General features: G+C 47.0%; 2 non-coding genes across 2 annotated transcripts; both read left to right on the top strand.

Annotated features, from left to right (window-relative positions):
• The first annotated feature begins 1,367 nt into the window (after window positions 1-1,367).
• On the top strand, window positions 1,368-1,439 carry TRNAA-CGC (transfer RNA alanine (anticodon CGC)). Its single transcript has one exon. It is a non-coding gene; the product is annotated as a tRNA-Ala (tRNA).
• A 5,199-nt stretch (window positions 1,440-6,638) lies between these two features.
• TRNAA-CGC (transfer RNA alanine (anticodon CGC)) lies at window positions 6,639-6,710 on the top strand. Its single transcript has one exon. It is a non-coding gene; the product is annotated as a tRNA-Ala (tRNA).
• Window positions 6,711-15,481: the final 8,771 nt, after the last annotated feature.

Raw genomic sequence — 15,481 nt, 5'->3', positions numbered from 1 at the left:
AAAGTCACAGGGAGTAAAGTTAACTGGGGTAAGTGCCTGGGATTTTGGCACGGAGAATGGCAGCTGACCCCCGACACTTTCGCTAATGTGTCGTGGGTTACAACGCCTGCAAAGTACTTGGGTGTGCCGTTGGAATTTTACAAGGAAAGCGAGCCATACTGGCTAGAGCAGGTCAGAGAAACCCGTGATAAAACGGAGAAATGGAAAAGCGCTCAATTATCAATATTTGCAAGAGCCACAGTTTGCAACCTGTTTTTAATTAGTAAGTTATGGTATGTAATGCAAGTGTTGCATTGCTCCCGTGTAAATGTGCAAAAATTGCATCGAGTTTTTGCGGTGTTTGTTTGGGCCTCATGTTGGGAGAGGTGCAGTCGGACAAATTTGTTCCGGCAGGTGAAGCATGGGGGGCTTGGTCTGGGTCATTTGTTTGTGCGACAGATTGTCAACCGGTTTATGTTTTTTAGGGATGCCAGCGATCCATTCCTGCGCACAGTGTGTCAACAAAGACTTGGTCGAGCGTTGCCTGATTTCGTAGTTTATACTCAATGTATGCCGGGTTCTCTTTTTGGATTCTTTAGGGAAATTATTGTGAGCGTGAAATTCTTAAGCGCACGTTTTTCGAAAGTGTATTTAAGTAATGTTAACAGGAGAACATTATACAAGGATGTTTGTGAAGTGGTGTTCACGGTGCCCTTGTACAGAGCTTTATACTATGGAGGCACAGGAAGTAATGTATTAAAACGCGTAAAGAAAATGCAAGTTTCTACGGGAGCTAAAACGTTTTTCTTTATGCTACATACCGGTTCTTTGTGTGTAAAATCATTTATGGAGGAAAAGGGTATGTTCCTACCGTGGGGGGCCCAATGTCTCATCTGCAAACAGCCAGAGACAATAGATCACGTGTTTTTGCATTGCTGGGAGGGAGTATATTTGTGGGATATTCTGCAAAGGACAATAAAAAAACAGTTGCCACTTGATTCCCATGGCATTAGGTATTTGCCATTGGATAACCACGATGATATGCCGTTAGACCAAGTTATGTTAATGTGCCTCCACAGTATATGGCGCGCACGAATGGTTGGTTATCACTGCGATCCAGATGCACGGCCAGCCCGCATGTATTTCCGTGAAAGTGTGCAGCGATGGCTCGAGGTGCTTAAATTGCAACCATGTGCTCCTGAGTGGCTGTCAAAGCTGGAACCTTTGACGGTGCTCAAGCAATTTTAACATGACAATGCCTGCCCCTCAGGGGGGGTTAGGCAACGCGAACTAGCTTTGTGTACATATATTATGCCTATGTTCATGTTGTTTTGAGTTCCAGTGCGGTGTATTTGTGTTAAAGTCAGGCAATAAAGAAAAAAAAAAAAGGGGGTGTAGCTCAGTGGTAGAGCGCTCGCTTCGCATGTGAGAGGCCCCGGGTTCAAACCCGGGCACCTCCAGGGATCCCCGCATAGCTTTTTTTGTTTGTTTCAAAATATTTGAAGAAGAGTGGTAAGTATAAAGTTGCTAGAGATAAACTTTGGAATCACAGCCTCAGAGGCTCCCAGTACAGAATCGGTGCGTGTATTTGAGCACCTCGTGTCGTGAAACGAATTTTTGTTTACTTTATTCATTACGAAAGCAGTGCAACAATATTCAAGGGACAAATGACGAGATGACCTGTCAATCTGGGGGTGTAGCTCAGTTGAATTCTGCTTCCGGCCACGCCAGTGAACGGACGCAGGATGCGGGGCTCCTCAGGAGCGGCTTCAGCGGCCATGTCAGGCCGCGGTAACAGGACTGCTGAACAGGAGAATACTTACCAGGTTGTTTTGCCTGCACTGCCAACAGGTCGGTTTGTTTTGAATACCGTTTTTTTTGCACGGCGAAATCAGGGCCCGCCCGTACCGGGTGGAAGATTTCCGGGATGCGTTAGCGCAACACTCGCTAATACCCGATGTTATCGCAATGGGGGCGTATCGGATGAGCCACGTCTGGGCCATCACTCTCAAAGATGCTGAAGCGGTGAACAAGGTTGTAAGTGTAGGTGAGCTGTGTGTAAAAAACGGTCGCTGCTTGTGGATTGACCCGGCGAACCAGGACGTGCGACTCAAACTTCAACGGCTGCTACACAACGTGCCAGACGAGGATGTTCGTGCTGCATTTGCGCCGTACGGAAAGGTGTCGGAGGTTTTCCCGGAGCGCTGGCGTGTTAAAGGTATGCTAGAAAAGCGCTCCACCACTAGACTCGTTACGCTGAAGCTGAAAGCTGGCTTGAAGCTCGACGACCTGCCGCATCAGTTGAATGTTAGCGGCGAGCTGGCGCTAGTGATCGTGCCAGGCAGAACCCCGTTGTGCCTACGCTGCCGGAGTACGGGTCACATCCGCAAAGAGTGCCGGGTTCCTCGCTGCGGAACCTGTCGACGGTTCGGGCATGAAGACAGCCAGTGTGCAATAACCTACGCTAGCATTGCCGGACCTGGGACCAGCGAAGATTAGTCGGAGTTAATAATGGACGAGGTGGATGCGGAGGAGGCTGATGACATTAGAGGTCAGTCAACAAAACAGGACGCGCCTTCCATGACTGTTTTAACAAAGCATAAGGTGACGGTGCCCAGTCAAGAGAATGAAACTCTGTCAGCCTTGCAAGATCCGTCACAGGACCATGAAGGCGCGTCAAAGGAAGCATCAGAAGATGTAATCAATTTTTCTGACGCTGAGGAGAATCTCAGTACTGAGCCTCCCTGTACTGATGCCATGGAGGTTGGGCCGGAGACAGCAGCCATTATTGCCGCGAAACGTCCACACGAGGAAAGCGTCGAGGGGACTCAGCCGCGAGGCGGCGTTTGTGGTGAGCCGCCGCCGAAAACTTCTGGCATCCGAAGAGCCACGTTAAGACCGAAGTCGAACTTCTCAGCCGACACGCGGCAGGCTGGGAAACCGCCTCCGTAGTTTTGTGGTGTCCTGAACGATTTGTGGGCCGGCTGCCTACCGACCAGCGTCAGGAACATTCTGCAACCAAGAGGGGCGTGTGTGGAAAAAAAATGAAAGACGGTGCTTGGACTTCGTTTGAATGCAGCCCGATGTTCTGCTGGGAGGACATTACGTGCACACATACGCCGCTGTTCTTCTGAAGCGGAGGCCACGCAACCATGAAGGTAGGCACCATGCTGGTACGGGCGTCTCTTTCTAATTCATGACTCTTAAGCTTAATTCGCCGTTACACGTAGCTACTTTGAATGTCAGAGGGCTGGGAGCGAGAAGGCGACAATGCCAGCTCAGTCGCCTCTTTATGGATAATGATATAGATATAGCAGCTGTGCAAGAGTCGAAGATTGAGAGCCATGAAAGCACTGACCGTATGGTGGCTTCTTTTCAAGCAAACTTTTATGTGTGTGTATGTCATTCTGTTGGTGTATCGGGTGGATGCCCTTTATTTATACGTAACACGCTGGGAGTAAGCGTAGAGCCCGTTTTTGCCTGTCCAAGTGGTCGGCTTTTGGTTACTGATTTTACCTACTGTAATTTATGCTGGCGTGTTGTGTGTGTGTATGCTCCCAATTCAAAATGCGAACGTGAATCGTTTTTTGAGTCTATTGAATTGTGGTTGAAGACTGACAAAATCTTGCTTGTACTTGGTGACTACAACTGTGTGTGCTCAGCTGTGGACCGAGCGGCGAAGTGTAAACCACGAACAGACAGAAGCTCCGAGCTGTTGAATGCACTTGTGCATGAGTATGGCCTTGGGGATGTTGGCAGTGTGTTCTCCACTGGAAACCAGCCAGGGTTCACGCACTTTCAGCGAGATATCCATGCTCGATTGGACAGGGTGTATGCCCCGGTTGATCTTGTTTTCCTATGTACTGCATATGAGGTCAAGCCTGTGTCTTTCAGTGATCATTGTCTCGTGAGTGCAGTGTTTGGTAGGAAAGGAAAGAATCGCGCTTTAACTGGCACCTATGGAAACTGAATGCCAAGCTTCTCGCCGATGAAGAGTTCCTTATGGAAGTTAAGACCGAGTTTGAAAATCGTCTTGCTATGCGACCAGTAAGTTTTGCAGCGGAATGGGACCGCTTGAAAGAGTGGGTCAAATTGAAATCCATAGAAAAGAGCAGTAAGGTGCGGCATAAAGAGAAAGAAAAAGAAAAATAACTGAATGAACAACTCCAGTTTCTTTTGAGCATGGAAAGTTCAGTGCCAGGGCATTTCGCCAGTAAAATACGAGAGATAAAAAGTGAGTTGGAAACAATCGACAGTGAAAGATACACAGCGGCTGTTATACGTGCAAGGGCTGAAAAACTTTGGTCTGGAGAAGTACCGACAAAACGAGCGCTAGCAGACGAGAAAAGATAGGCCCGCCAGAAAGAAATAAGGAGTATAAGATATGCCGGCCATATCACTGAAGATGCTAAAGATATTCAGCGTGCGGTAACAGAGCACTTCGAAGAACTGCTTAGCGCTAAGCTTGAGACTGTAGGCGTTTCTCGAACAGATTTTCTAAGACTGATGCCTGCACTGGATGACGAAAGTAAAGCGCGCATAGAAACACCGGTAACGTTGGAGGAGATACTATCTGCAATAGATGACCTGACACCTGGGAAGGCCCCTGGGCCGGATGGTCTAAGCGCCGCATTCTTTAAAACTTTTCAGCAGTTATGCTCTGTGTAATCACAGAAGCTTATGAACGTAATACTGTTCCATTGTCTTTCTCTACATCGCACATTGTTCTAATACCCAAGACAGATGATCCGGAGAAACGACAGTTGGTGGGGTCATATCGACCGATAAGACTCACCAATGTTGACTATAAGGTGTACATGAAGGTTTTAGCAAAAAGACTGCAAAGCGTAATAAAAACATTGGTTGGGCCTCATCAAACGTGCCGCATCAAGGGCCACGAATATACATGTCGCAAGAACCGTATTAGAATGCGTTGATGCACTCGGTGGCCAGATAGCCATGATGCAATTAGATTTGGCGAAAGCTTTTGACCGTGTTTCTCACGAAATTCTTTTTTCCATTTTGGAGCATTCTAACCTTGGTGACGTCATAGCGGAGGGTGGGTGTTAAAATGGCTTATGCGAACTGCACGACCCGTATTATTGTGAATGGTGAACTGACTGACAGCATCGCAGTACGGTCATCAGTAAGGCAGGGCTGCCCGGTCTCACCCCTGCTTTTTGCACTGTATTTAGAGCCACTTTGCTTGGCTATCATTGATTGCGATCGCATTTTAGGATTCAAGCTGCAATCAGCACACGTGAAAATGCTAGCATACGCTGATGAGATTGCAGTCTTTTGTGCAACTAGAAAGAGCATCTGTGAAGTCACTGGTGTATTCCAAACATTTTGTGATCAAACCGGGTGCAAGATCAATTGGGAGAAAAGCTCTGGGTTTTGGCACGCTGATTGGGACGTGACACCTGATTTCTTCTGTAAGCTGCGATGGTCTGCTCTCCCAACACAATATCTAGGCGTGCCTTTAGAATGTTATCAAGATCCCAACGTGCACTGGGTGGAAGAAACATCCAGAGTGAAAGAAAAAGCGGATGTGTGGCAAGGAAGGCAACTGTCAATGTTTTCGCGCGCTTCTATTTGCAATGTTTTTCTTATTTCGAGGCTGTGGTACCTCATAAATGTGTTGTTATCTCACGAACCTCAATTCAGAAAATGCACCGCGTTTTTGCTGTTTTTATTTGCGCATCCACATGGAAAAAAACCGCCCGGACGAATTTGTTTATTTCTGTTAAAAGGGGCGGGCTTGGCCTTGCACATCTGTTCTTGCGTCAGGGGGTCTCGCGATTTATATTCCTCCGTGATCAAAAAGATACCTTTCTAATAACTGTGATGCAAGTGCGATTGCAGAGGCCGCTCCCTGAATGGATTGTGTCATGTGAAAACATGCCTGGTACTGTGACTGGCTACCTGCGCGAGGTTGTTTTTTCGTGCAGGTTTCTAGAAGTGCGGTTTTCTTTTGATTATCTTTCCAATGTTCCCAGAAAAAAACTGTATAAAGATCTCATTGACGTGATGCTGCCGGAGCCTTTTTACCGGGCATTACACTGTGGAGGCCCAGGGCAGGACGTTTTGAAAAGAGTTAAGATGCCCGTGAGGCCATCAGCTAAAACGTTCCTTTTCAAACTTCACTCCAATACGCTCCCTGTTAAAACCTGGCTGAATGAAAAAGGTATCTTCGTCCCATGGACAACAAATTGCCTGTTGTGCAAAAAACCGGAAACAATTGAACACGTTTTCTTACAATGTTGGGATGCTGTCTTTCTATGGGACGTCCTCCAAAGGACAATTAAAAAGGAACTTCTATTAACTCCTTACGGTACAAGATTCCTACCAGTGGAGAACGATGATGCACCTTATGATTTAATTATGCTTCTTGGCCTCCATAGTTTGTGGAAAACACGAATGCAGGTGCGTCATGCAGATATAGATACACGATCTGCGCGTGAAAACTTTATTGAAAGTGCTGTGTATATACGCGAAACTTTCATGATGCAGCAGGATCCGCCACAATGGCATTCTCTGTTTGATGAGTTGGTGCTCTTGAAAAGATTTTAGCCGCGTACGCGTTAGCTAAAGTGTAGTTGACGTGTTTTATCATGTGTATTTTTGGTCTGTGTTTCACGGCAATAAAGAAAAAAAAAGGGGGTGTAGCTCAGTGGTAGAGCGCTCGCTTCGCATGTGAGAGGCCCCAGGTTCAAACCCCGGCACCTCCAGGGATCCCGGCATAGCGTTTTTTGTTTGTTTCAAAATATTTGAAGAAGAATGGTAAGTATAAAGTTGCTAGAGATAAACTTTGGAATCACAGCCTCAGAGGCTCCCATTACATAATCGGTGCGTGTAAATGCGGCACGTCGTGTCGTGAAACGAATTTTTGTTTGCTTCATTCATTACGAAAGCAGTGAAACAATATTCAAGGGACCAATGACGAGATCACCTGTTGATCTGGGGGTGTAGCACAGTGGTATTCCACTTCCGGCCACCGAGCGTGATGGACGTGTTATGACGAGCTCCGTTGGAGCGGCTGCAGCGGCCATGTCGAGCCGCGGTGACAGGATTTTTGCATCGGGTGAAGAATACCAGGTCGTATTGCCTAGTTTGCCTACAGGACGATTAGTTCTAAGCACTGTTTTCTTGCACGGAGACACCAGGGTCCGCTCATACCGGGTGGAAGATTTCCGGGATGCGCTCGCTGCCCTATCGCTCCTGCCGGAAGTTATCGCCCTCGGGGCGTACCGCATGAGCCACGTTTGGGCCGTAACCTTTAAGGACGGGGCGTAAAGAAGATTGTGCAAATGGGTGAGCTGAAAGTGAAAGCTGCTCGATGCCTCGTGATTGACCCGGCGAACCGAGACATCCGAATAAAGCTACATTGGCTGCTACCCAGCGTACCGGACGAGGACGTGCGGCTCGCTTTCGCGCCGTTCGGCAAAGTGACCGACATATCTAAGGAGCGGTGACGCGGACAGGGTGTGGCGGATAAGGGTTCGACCACGAGGCTGGTAACGTTGAAGTTGAATGCCGGCGTGAAGCTGGACGACCTGCCCCACCAGGTGAACGTCGCTGGAGAGCTAGCCCTTGTGGTCGTTGCGGGCAGGGCTCCCCTCTGTCTGCGGTGTCGAGGCACGGGCCACATTCGGCGTGACTGCCGCATTCTACGGTGCGGTTCCTGCCGTCGCTTCAGACACGACGGGACCCAGTATTCTCGGACGTACGCCAGCGTCGTCGGGCCCGTGAGCAGAGTAGACGCTGCCGAACTGCTCATGGATGAAGCCGACGCGGAGGAGGCATCAAGAGCGGCTAATGTATCGATCGTCGCTGCATGAGACCACGGTGGGCGCCCCACAGACGGATCAACTGGAGTGTCAACCTGTCGCTGGCGCAACGCCCGAGAAGTCTTCCCCAGTGTCTGCATCGGCCGTCGCCGTCGTGCCGAATGGTGCGGCTGTGACATTATCTGACTCTGTGGTTAGCGACACCCAGCCCATGGACGTTCTCGGTACAGCGGTCAGCCAAACGGTTGGAAAACGGCCGCACGAGCAACTCGCTCCTAATGTGCCCCAACTTGGTGCCAGTGGCGGAGACGAGCCGCCGACTAAATCATCAGGTATGAGGCGTTCGACCTTGAAGCCGCGTCCGAACATTCCTGTAGAAACACGGCAGGCGGGTAAACCGTCTCCGTAGTTTTGTGTAGTTCATGCCATACAGAGGTGGCATGGGGTTCCGGGGTGTGTCGTTTAGGTAGACACCATGAGATAGGGTCCTTTCCTTTCTTCGACATGGAAATCAACCTCCCGAAAGCGCTACGTGTAGCTACAATAAACGTGCGGGGCCTCGGAGCAAGAAGGCGACAGTGCCAGCTTAATCGCCTTTTCATTGAGAACGATCTGCACGTAGTAGCTGTTCAAGAAACCAAAATTGATAGCCAAGAAGCGACAGATCGAATGGTGTCCGCTTTCCGACTGCATTTCGACGTTTGTGTGTGTCATTCAGTTAGTTCCTCTGGCGGCTGTGCCCTTTTCATGCGTAACAATGTTGGTATAAATGTGCAGTCGCTGTTTTCGTGTCAAAGTGGCCGGCTCCTGATTGTTGATTTTTCACATTACGATGTAAACTTCAGAGTTATGTGTGTGTATGCACCTAATATAGCTTCCGAGAGAATAATGTTTTTTGAACGTTTCCAGACGTACCTAGATTGTGAAAAGGTCATGGTTTTGTTGGGGGACTTCAACTGTGTTTGTCGCGCTGAAGACCGTGTAAAATGCTTGACAGTGAAGGATAAGAGTGCGGAGATCCTGAATTCAGTTATTCACGGTCACAACTTGGAAGATGTTGGAAGTGTGTTTGCTAATGCTGCTCAACTGCAATTCACTCATTTTCAAGGCAGTAGCCACGCACGACTTGATCGGTTGTATGTATCGCTTGAATTAGTGCCGCTGTGTACATCGTATGAGGTTAGACCAGTTTGCTTTAGTGATCACTGTCTAGTGATTGCAAACTTCGGCAGAAATCAAAGCAAAAACAGCTTTAATTGGGACCTATGGAAACTCAACACGAAATTATTGGAGGACAAGGGTTATGTTAAGGACGTTGAGGAGGAGCTAAAAAGGTTGCTCGCAGAGCAGCCGATAAGTGTTGCCGTGGGCTGGGAAGAATTTAAACAGGCAGTAAAACTGAAGGCAATTGAAAAAAAGTAGTAAACTGCGATATGAACAGAAACAAAACGAAAAACATCTGTGTGAGCAACTGAATTCCTTACTGGTATAGAATGCGCTCAACCAGGTACATTTTCCAAAGAACTAAGGAGCATCAAGATACAGTTGGAAAGATTAGATACACATAAGTACAGAGCGGCGGTTATTCGCGCACGGTCTGAGAAGCTGTGGGCCGCTGAAGCACCTACAAAGCGTACTTTATCGGACGAAAAGCGATACGCGAGCCGTAAGGAAATACGGAAAATACGAAGTGGGAATGATGTTTCGTCGGATGGCAGTGTTATCAAACATGTAATTGCCGGTCATTTCAAAGACCTACTTGGTCACCCGCGAAAAATGGTAGGGGATTTTGAAGCAGAATTTTTGCCTCTAATGCCCAAGCTTGATGATGAAGAAAAGGAGCGACTAGAAATGCCAATTTGCGTCGCAGAAATAGCGGACGCAATAGACTCTCTGCCAGCTGGTAAAGCACCGGGCCCTGACGGATTAGGGGCGTCCTTTTATAAAATGTTTAAGCCAATGATAGCTCACCTCCTTATGAAGGTTATCAATGAAGCTTACGAGCAAAACCGTGTTCCACTGTCCTTAAGAACTTCTCATATCACACTGATTCCGAAAACTGAGCAGCCGGAAAAGCGTTTGTTGGTGGGGTCTTATCGCCCGATAAGCCTCACCAACGTTGATTACAAAATATTTATGAAAGTGTTGGCAAGACGACTGCAATGTGTGATAACAAAGCTGGTTGGCACGCATCAGACTTGTGGCATAAAGGAACGGAGCATCGCCACGAACATTCACGTAGCGTGAAGCGTACTAGAATGTTGTGACGCACTTGGTGACCGTGTGGCAATGATCCAGCTGGATCTCGCAAAAGCATTTGACCGGGTGTCGCATGATGTGCTGTTTGCCATATTGGATCACTCCAATGTTGGGGATTTAATAACAGACGGCGTCAGAATGGCGTATGCCAACTGCACAACGCGAACTATAGTGAACGGAGAACTGACCGAAAGCTTGCAAGTGCGGTCGTCAGTTAGGCAGGGCTGTCCCATGTCGCCCCTGTTGTTTGCACTCTACATTGAGCCTCTTTGCTTGGCTATCCGAAATAATGAGAACATAACGGGCTTCAGGCTACAGTCAGCGCATGTTAAAATATTGGTCTATGCCGATGATATTGCGGTTTTCTGTTCAGATAAAGATAGCATCTGTGAAGCCACAAATGTAGTCCACAAATATTGTCAGTCTACGGGGGCGTTAATAAACTAGGAAAAGAGCTATGGCTTCTGGCACGGCAGTTGGGTAGACACGCCAGAGTACTACTCTCGACTGCAGTGGTCAACGATTCCTACAATGTATCTAGGTGTACCTCTCCAAGCATACCGGGACCCTTATTCGTATTGGAAAGATGAAACTTTAAATGCAAAAGAAAAGGCTGATGCGTGGCAAGGAAGGCAATTATCTGTATTTTCGCGGGCTACCATGTGCAATTTATTTCTCACCGCAAAAATATGGTATGTCATGAATGTGCTCAGTGTCTCTCGGATCAGCATTCAAAAATTGCACCGTGTTTCGCCGTTTTTATTTGGGCATCGACGTGGGAAAGAACCAGTCGGACAAACTTGTTCCTGTCTGCAAAGAAAGATGGGCTAGGCCTCGCACATTTGTTTTTGAGGCAAGTCGTCTCACGATTTATGTTTCTGCGAAATCAAAATGACATGTTCCTGCGCACAGTTGTGCAACTCCGACTGTGCAGACTCCTTCCAGGATATGTGGTATGCTCTTGTCATGCTATTGGTGGGGCTGTGAGAGGGTACCTACCCAGGCAGCACAAAGCATTGGGACAATGTTGTAAGTACGACGGCAAACAGTGGCCCTGCATTGGGCCAGCCTAACCAGCATGCTCCCAACATAGGACATGCCAGTGAACACAATGTCCAACAATGGCCCAGTCTAGCCAGTGCTCTCCCAGTGTTGGCGCTGCCAGTAGCCAACACTGGCTAGCTTGGGCCAAGATGTACAGTGTGTTCCCGATATTGGCACTGCCGTGCATACAGAATGTCTATGTTGGACCGAGATTGCCGTTGTTCCTCCAATAATGGTCGCACCGGGATTTAAAAATGGCTATAATGGGCCAAGCTGTCCTGCGTTCCTCCGTCATTGGGTTTTCCGTTTTTTAAAACTGGCTACAATGGACCAAGTTGTCCTGTGTTCTTCCGGCATTGGATGTTCCGGTTTTTAAACATGGCTACAATGGACAATGTTATCCTCTGTTCTTCCAGTATTGGATGTTCAGTTTTTTAAAGATGGCTACAATGGACCAAGTTGTCCTGTGTTCCGCCGTCATTGGCCGTTCCTTTTTTAAAACTGGCTACAATGGACCATGTTGTCCAGTGTTCTTCCGGCGTTGCCCGTTCAGTTTTTAAAACTGGCTGCAATGGACCAAGGTGTCCTGTGTTCTTCCGACGTTGACCGTTCCGCTGTTTTAAACTGGCTGTAATGGACCATTGCAATTTATCTTGTGTTTTTCCAGTATTAGCTATCCCTGTATAAAAACTGCCCACGATGGACCACTTTGTCCCCTGATCTCGCAATTGTCATTGCCATCCTAAAAACGCAGCTTTAATGGGCTGCCGAAGTGAATATTTTCCATTGACCATTCAATCAAAACAAATTCTCCATTTTTATGGTTGAATACACGTGCGCTGGACGCCAATCCGCGGCATTTAATTCCGACATTTCAGCCGATCGTTCGGACCTCAGGACCTCACAAAGTACCACGTACGGGACGACAATTACTATAACGCATTCAAGCACGTACCGCTGCAACTGTCTGGATTCGTCTTTTCGGTGCGCTCATATGCGGCGCACCTTTCGGGGTCAGCTATATGTGTTTATGGTTTTAGCATATTGGCATGCATGCAGATTTCGTCGCAGGCGTATACGTTTGTCGCACAATTATATCTAATGATAGCACGACCGTGCGACCACATACGTATACCCCAGACCGGCTAGCACTCACGACCCAATATGCCTGTATTGGACGCCGATTACATCCCTGCATCTATCTTAACCTATAGTACAAATCCAGTTGTCAGTGAGAACGCGCATAAAAACGAAATCGTGTCGTCATAGCATGTTCATGTGACATTAAATTAGTGATTAGAAGGTAGCTTTTTCTTTGCCGAGAAGGAAAACATTGCCTCAAGTTGAAGGAACAAATGACCATTTTCTCAGCGATGTTTTTGTTCTAGTGCTTTTGTATTACCCATAAGGAACTACGCGCAGCATCGTCTGTTTACCTGGAGAAAGGACCGAATACGATGTGTGTACTTTCTAGACGCAATCACTGGAAAATGAAAAGCCGGAAGACTCGCGAGGTTACCATTTTAGTTTTGGACATTCAAACGGTGGTAAAAAAAATGACAGTTTTTCGTGCAGACTGCGAGCATGAAGGCCCCGGTACATTTATATGGCGCACAACATATATATCGCCAATAAACAAAAAATAGTTTTTTCCGCCTATTATTTTAGAGTTTGACCATTCCAACCGCGCTAGGCGGTGGCAAAGGAATAAAAAAAACTGTACAGGAATGAAAATAATGTGCGCTGTCGAGTCATTCGAAAAAACGAATGCAGCCTAGAAACACTGTTTTAATGAGGCAGTTTTCCATGCCCTTTCCAATTCTTTCATTCTACTAAAATGATTTGGAATACGTTGCTTGCTCATTGAACGTTATCGTCTTTTTGTGCAATCCGCGTTAAGGTGAAGGTGATTGCGAAAAACGTCTGTGTATTGCCTGATGCCACAGCGCATCAGGACCTCGACGCGCACAAAATTGATTCTAAATCATTCATTGCTGTGTCTGTCACCGTCGATTTGCGAAGTCGAGACAAAACATGAGCGAAGAAATATTGTTACAGCTGGAGAATTATGAGGACGAAGTGGCGCGCTCGTTTGTGGAAGATTAAGAAAAAGAAGTGCGTCGAATGGGCGGCCCTCGTAGCCTGGCTCCTTGGCTGTTCCTCAATGTATATATCTTTAATCCTCTTTTGTAAATATATTTATCCCTGTTACAAAATTATATGCCTAAATTTAAAAACCTTGAACAGTTCACAAATTCCGTAGAATGTTCAGAACAGCGCGGTGCGCTATAATTGGACAAAGGCTTTATCGATGTGGCCATAATTACTTGCGCAACAAAATTATGCAAGGTGTTTTAATGGTTTCGAAAGCTGAGGTAGTGCAGAATAGGTGGAAAAAGTTTAACCATGTGAAAACTGTTTTTGTTTTCCTAAAAATTTTCAATGTTCGCTGTTTTCTGTAAATTAGCGCGATCGTATCTCTGTATCCAAATGTCATAAAAATATGAGCTTTAGCTGTTTGCGGATAATTATGCTGAGAACATATTGTGGAATTATTGCTGCTCTACCATGAACCTTTTCTGAAATAAAGGCCTGCAAATTAGGAAAATTTTCGTTTCCTGGGCCGATGTTGAGAATTTTTATAAAAACATCTACTCATACCCGAAAAGCGAACATTAACTGAATACAAATAAAAACATGTATATATTTAGTCGGATAATTTTCAGCTAGCTAACTTGAGCATAATTTGTATAATCTATAACCAAAGTTGGCCAGAATAGAAGAGAAGCTCGGAACTCCGCTTCTTTGACATTATTAAGCAGTCATCACGCAACAATATATAATATTTTGAAGTAAATATAAAAGGTCGAACGATAATCCTTTGGTCGATCATAGGTGGCGAAAGGGAGGGGACGCGCGCATTTGTCGATGCACCAACTCTATGGATTTACGCAAGAATGTGGATGGTAGATGGGGAGGCTTTCTATTTTTTTAGAAAATGTTTGTCCGTGGTTGGCTTGAAGAAACAATGCGTTTGCGAACACACAAAACAAAACTATTTATTAGAACTCGACTCGAGCGGTGGGCGCTGGCGGCCGCTCATCGGCACGGTCCGAAGTCACGGCTGGCCGGTGCAAGCAGAAGAGGGCTGGGTGAAGGAGGAATGGAATGTTGAGAGGGTCGTTGGTCTTTCGTTCCCACGCGCAGCCCTTGCGAACACAACACCGCGGCGGGAATCGCGCGCTGGTTGAGCGGGTCGTTGTTCCCCCTCGCCTACGCGTCTACGTGCAAGACACAACAGACAGCATCCCCAGCTGCGCTGTTGTGCGGCCTCCTCCCGAAGCGTTCATTTCAGAGCTTGTTGGAGACGCTACAAGACTTGTGACCACTTCTTAAACCTTTCTTTAATTTCTTCCCTCATTTTTTCTTTTTCATTGTGCTGTGCATAATTTTCTCTTGCGCCTATACATGTCCATGGACATGTATAGGCGCCGGTTGGTGCTTGCTACATATCAGTGAATAGCTGAGCTGTGAAATGTCGCCGGAGTACGGATTACAGCAACGGCGGGATACCATCGGCATTATCAGACTCAGTGAACGCCGTCATCTTAGACCGTGAGTATATATCTTTGCAGCATGCCGTTGCTTCATAATTGGTTCTATATAATCTCCTACCAGTCCCAAATGTTCTCTTTCCGTATTCTCCTCGAAACAACTGCGCGAAGCATGACTTCAAGAACTAAGCGAATTTTCGTCCGGGTTACATGCAAGCAAGTTCGTGGACTTATTTGCTGGCTGCGATATAATAGCAATTGCGCCGAAAATAGAGGAGCCGTGCGTAACAGGTGTGTATGCCACCAACACGTGACAGAACACTGCAGGCAGCCATTTGCGCAGTTTTTTGACTGTGCAGCGCGCCGCAATCAATTAGTAACCAGATACTACGCGCCCGGCTTTGTACATATATTTTGGACAGCCTCTCTTCTGCGCGCAGGAAGCCATGTTCGCACAGTTTTTGGATTTTGTTAAGAGTTAAGGGCAGTTTTTTGTTTTCAGATGTACAGACGAAGTTTTGAAAACTGTTCGTGCCGTTTGTGCAAGCGAATTTTACAGTGGGGCAGACATGTGCGTGATGCCGCTTGATGATTAGGCTATAATTAAGTCATAATGAACCTCCACTTTTATAATGGTTAATATCATATTGAGGAATTGAAAGCTGTGAACAGCGCAAGTGAGCCCCTTTTCAAAATTTTCTAAATCGACGCCCCCCTTCTGAGTCCGCGCCTTCAGGTGAGGGCGTTATCAGAAAGCGGCGACAATAGGAGAGCGATTTCGCAGACGCGCTTCGAAGGCAGGGGAAAATAACAATACAAGCAAAAAGGCACATCAGCCGTGTGTGCACTGCGTCC

The sequence above is a fragment of the Amblyomma maculatum genome, chromosome 3, assembly GCF_055883805.1.
Source record: "Amblyomma maculatum isolate TAMU_Amacu chromosome 3, ASM5588380v1, whole genome shotgun sequence".
Classification (NCBI taxonomy): Eukaryota; Metazoa; Arthropoda; class Arachnida; order Ixodida; family Ixodidae; genus Amblyomma; species Amblyomma maculatum.
This window is presented reverse-complemented; position numbering and strand designations above follow the sequence as displayed.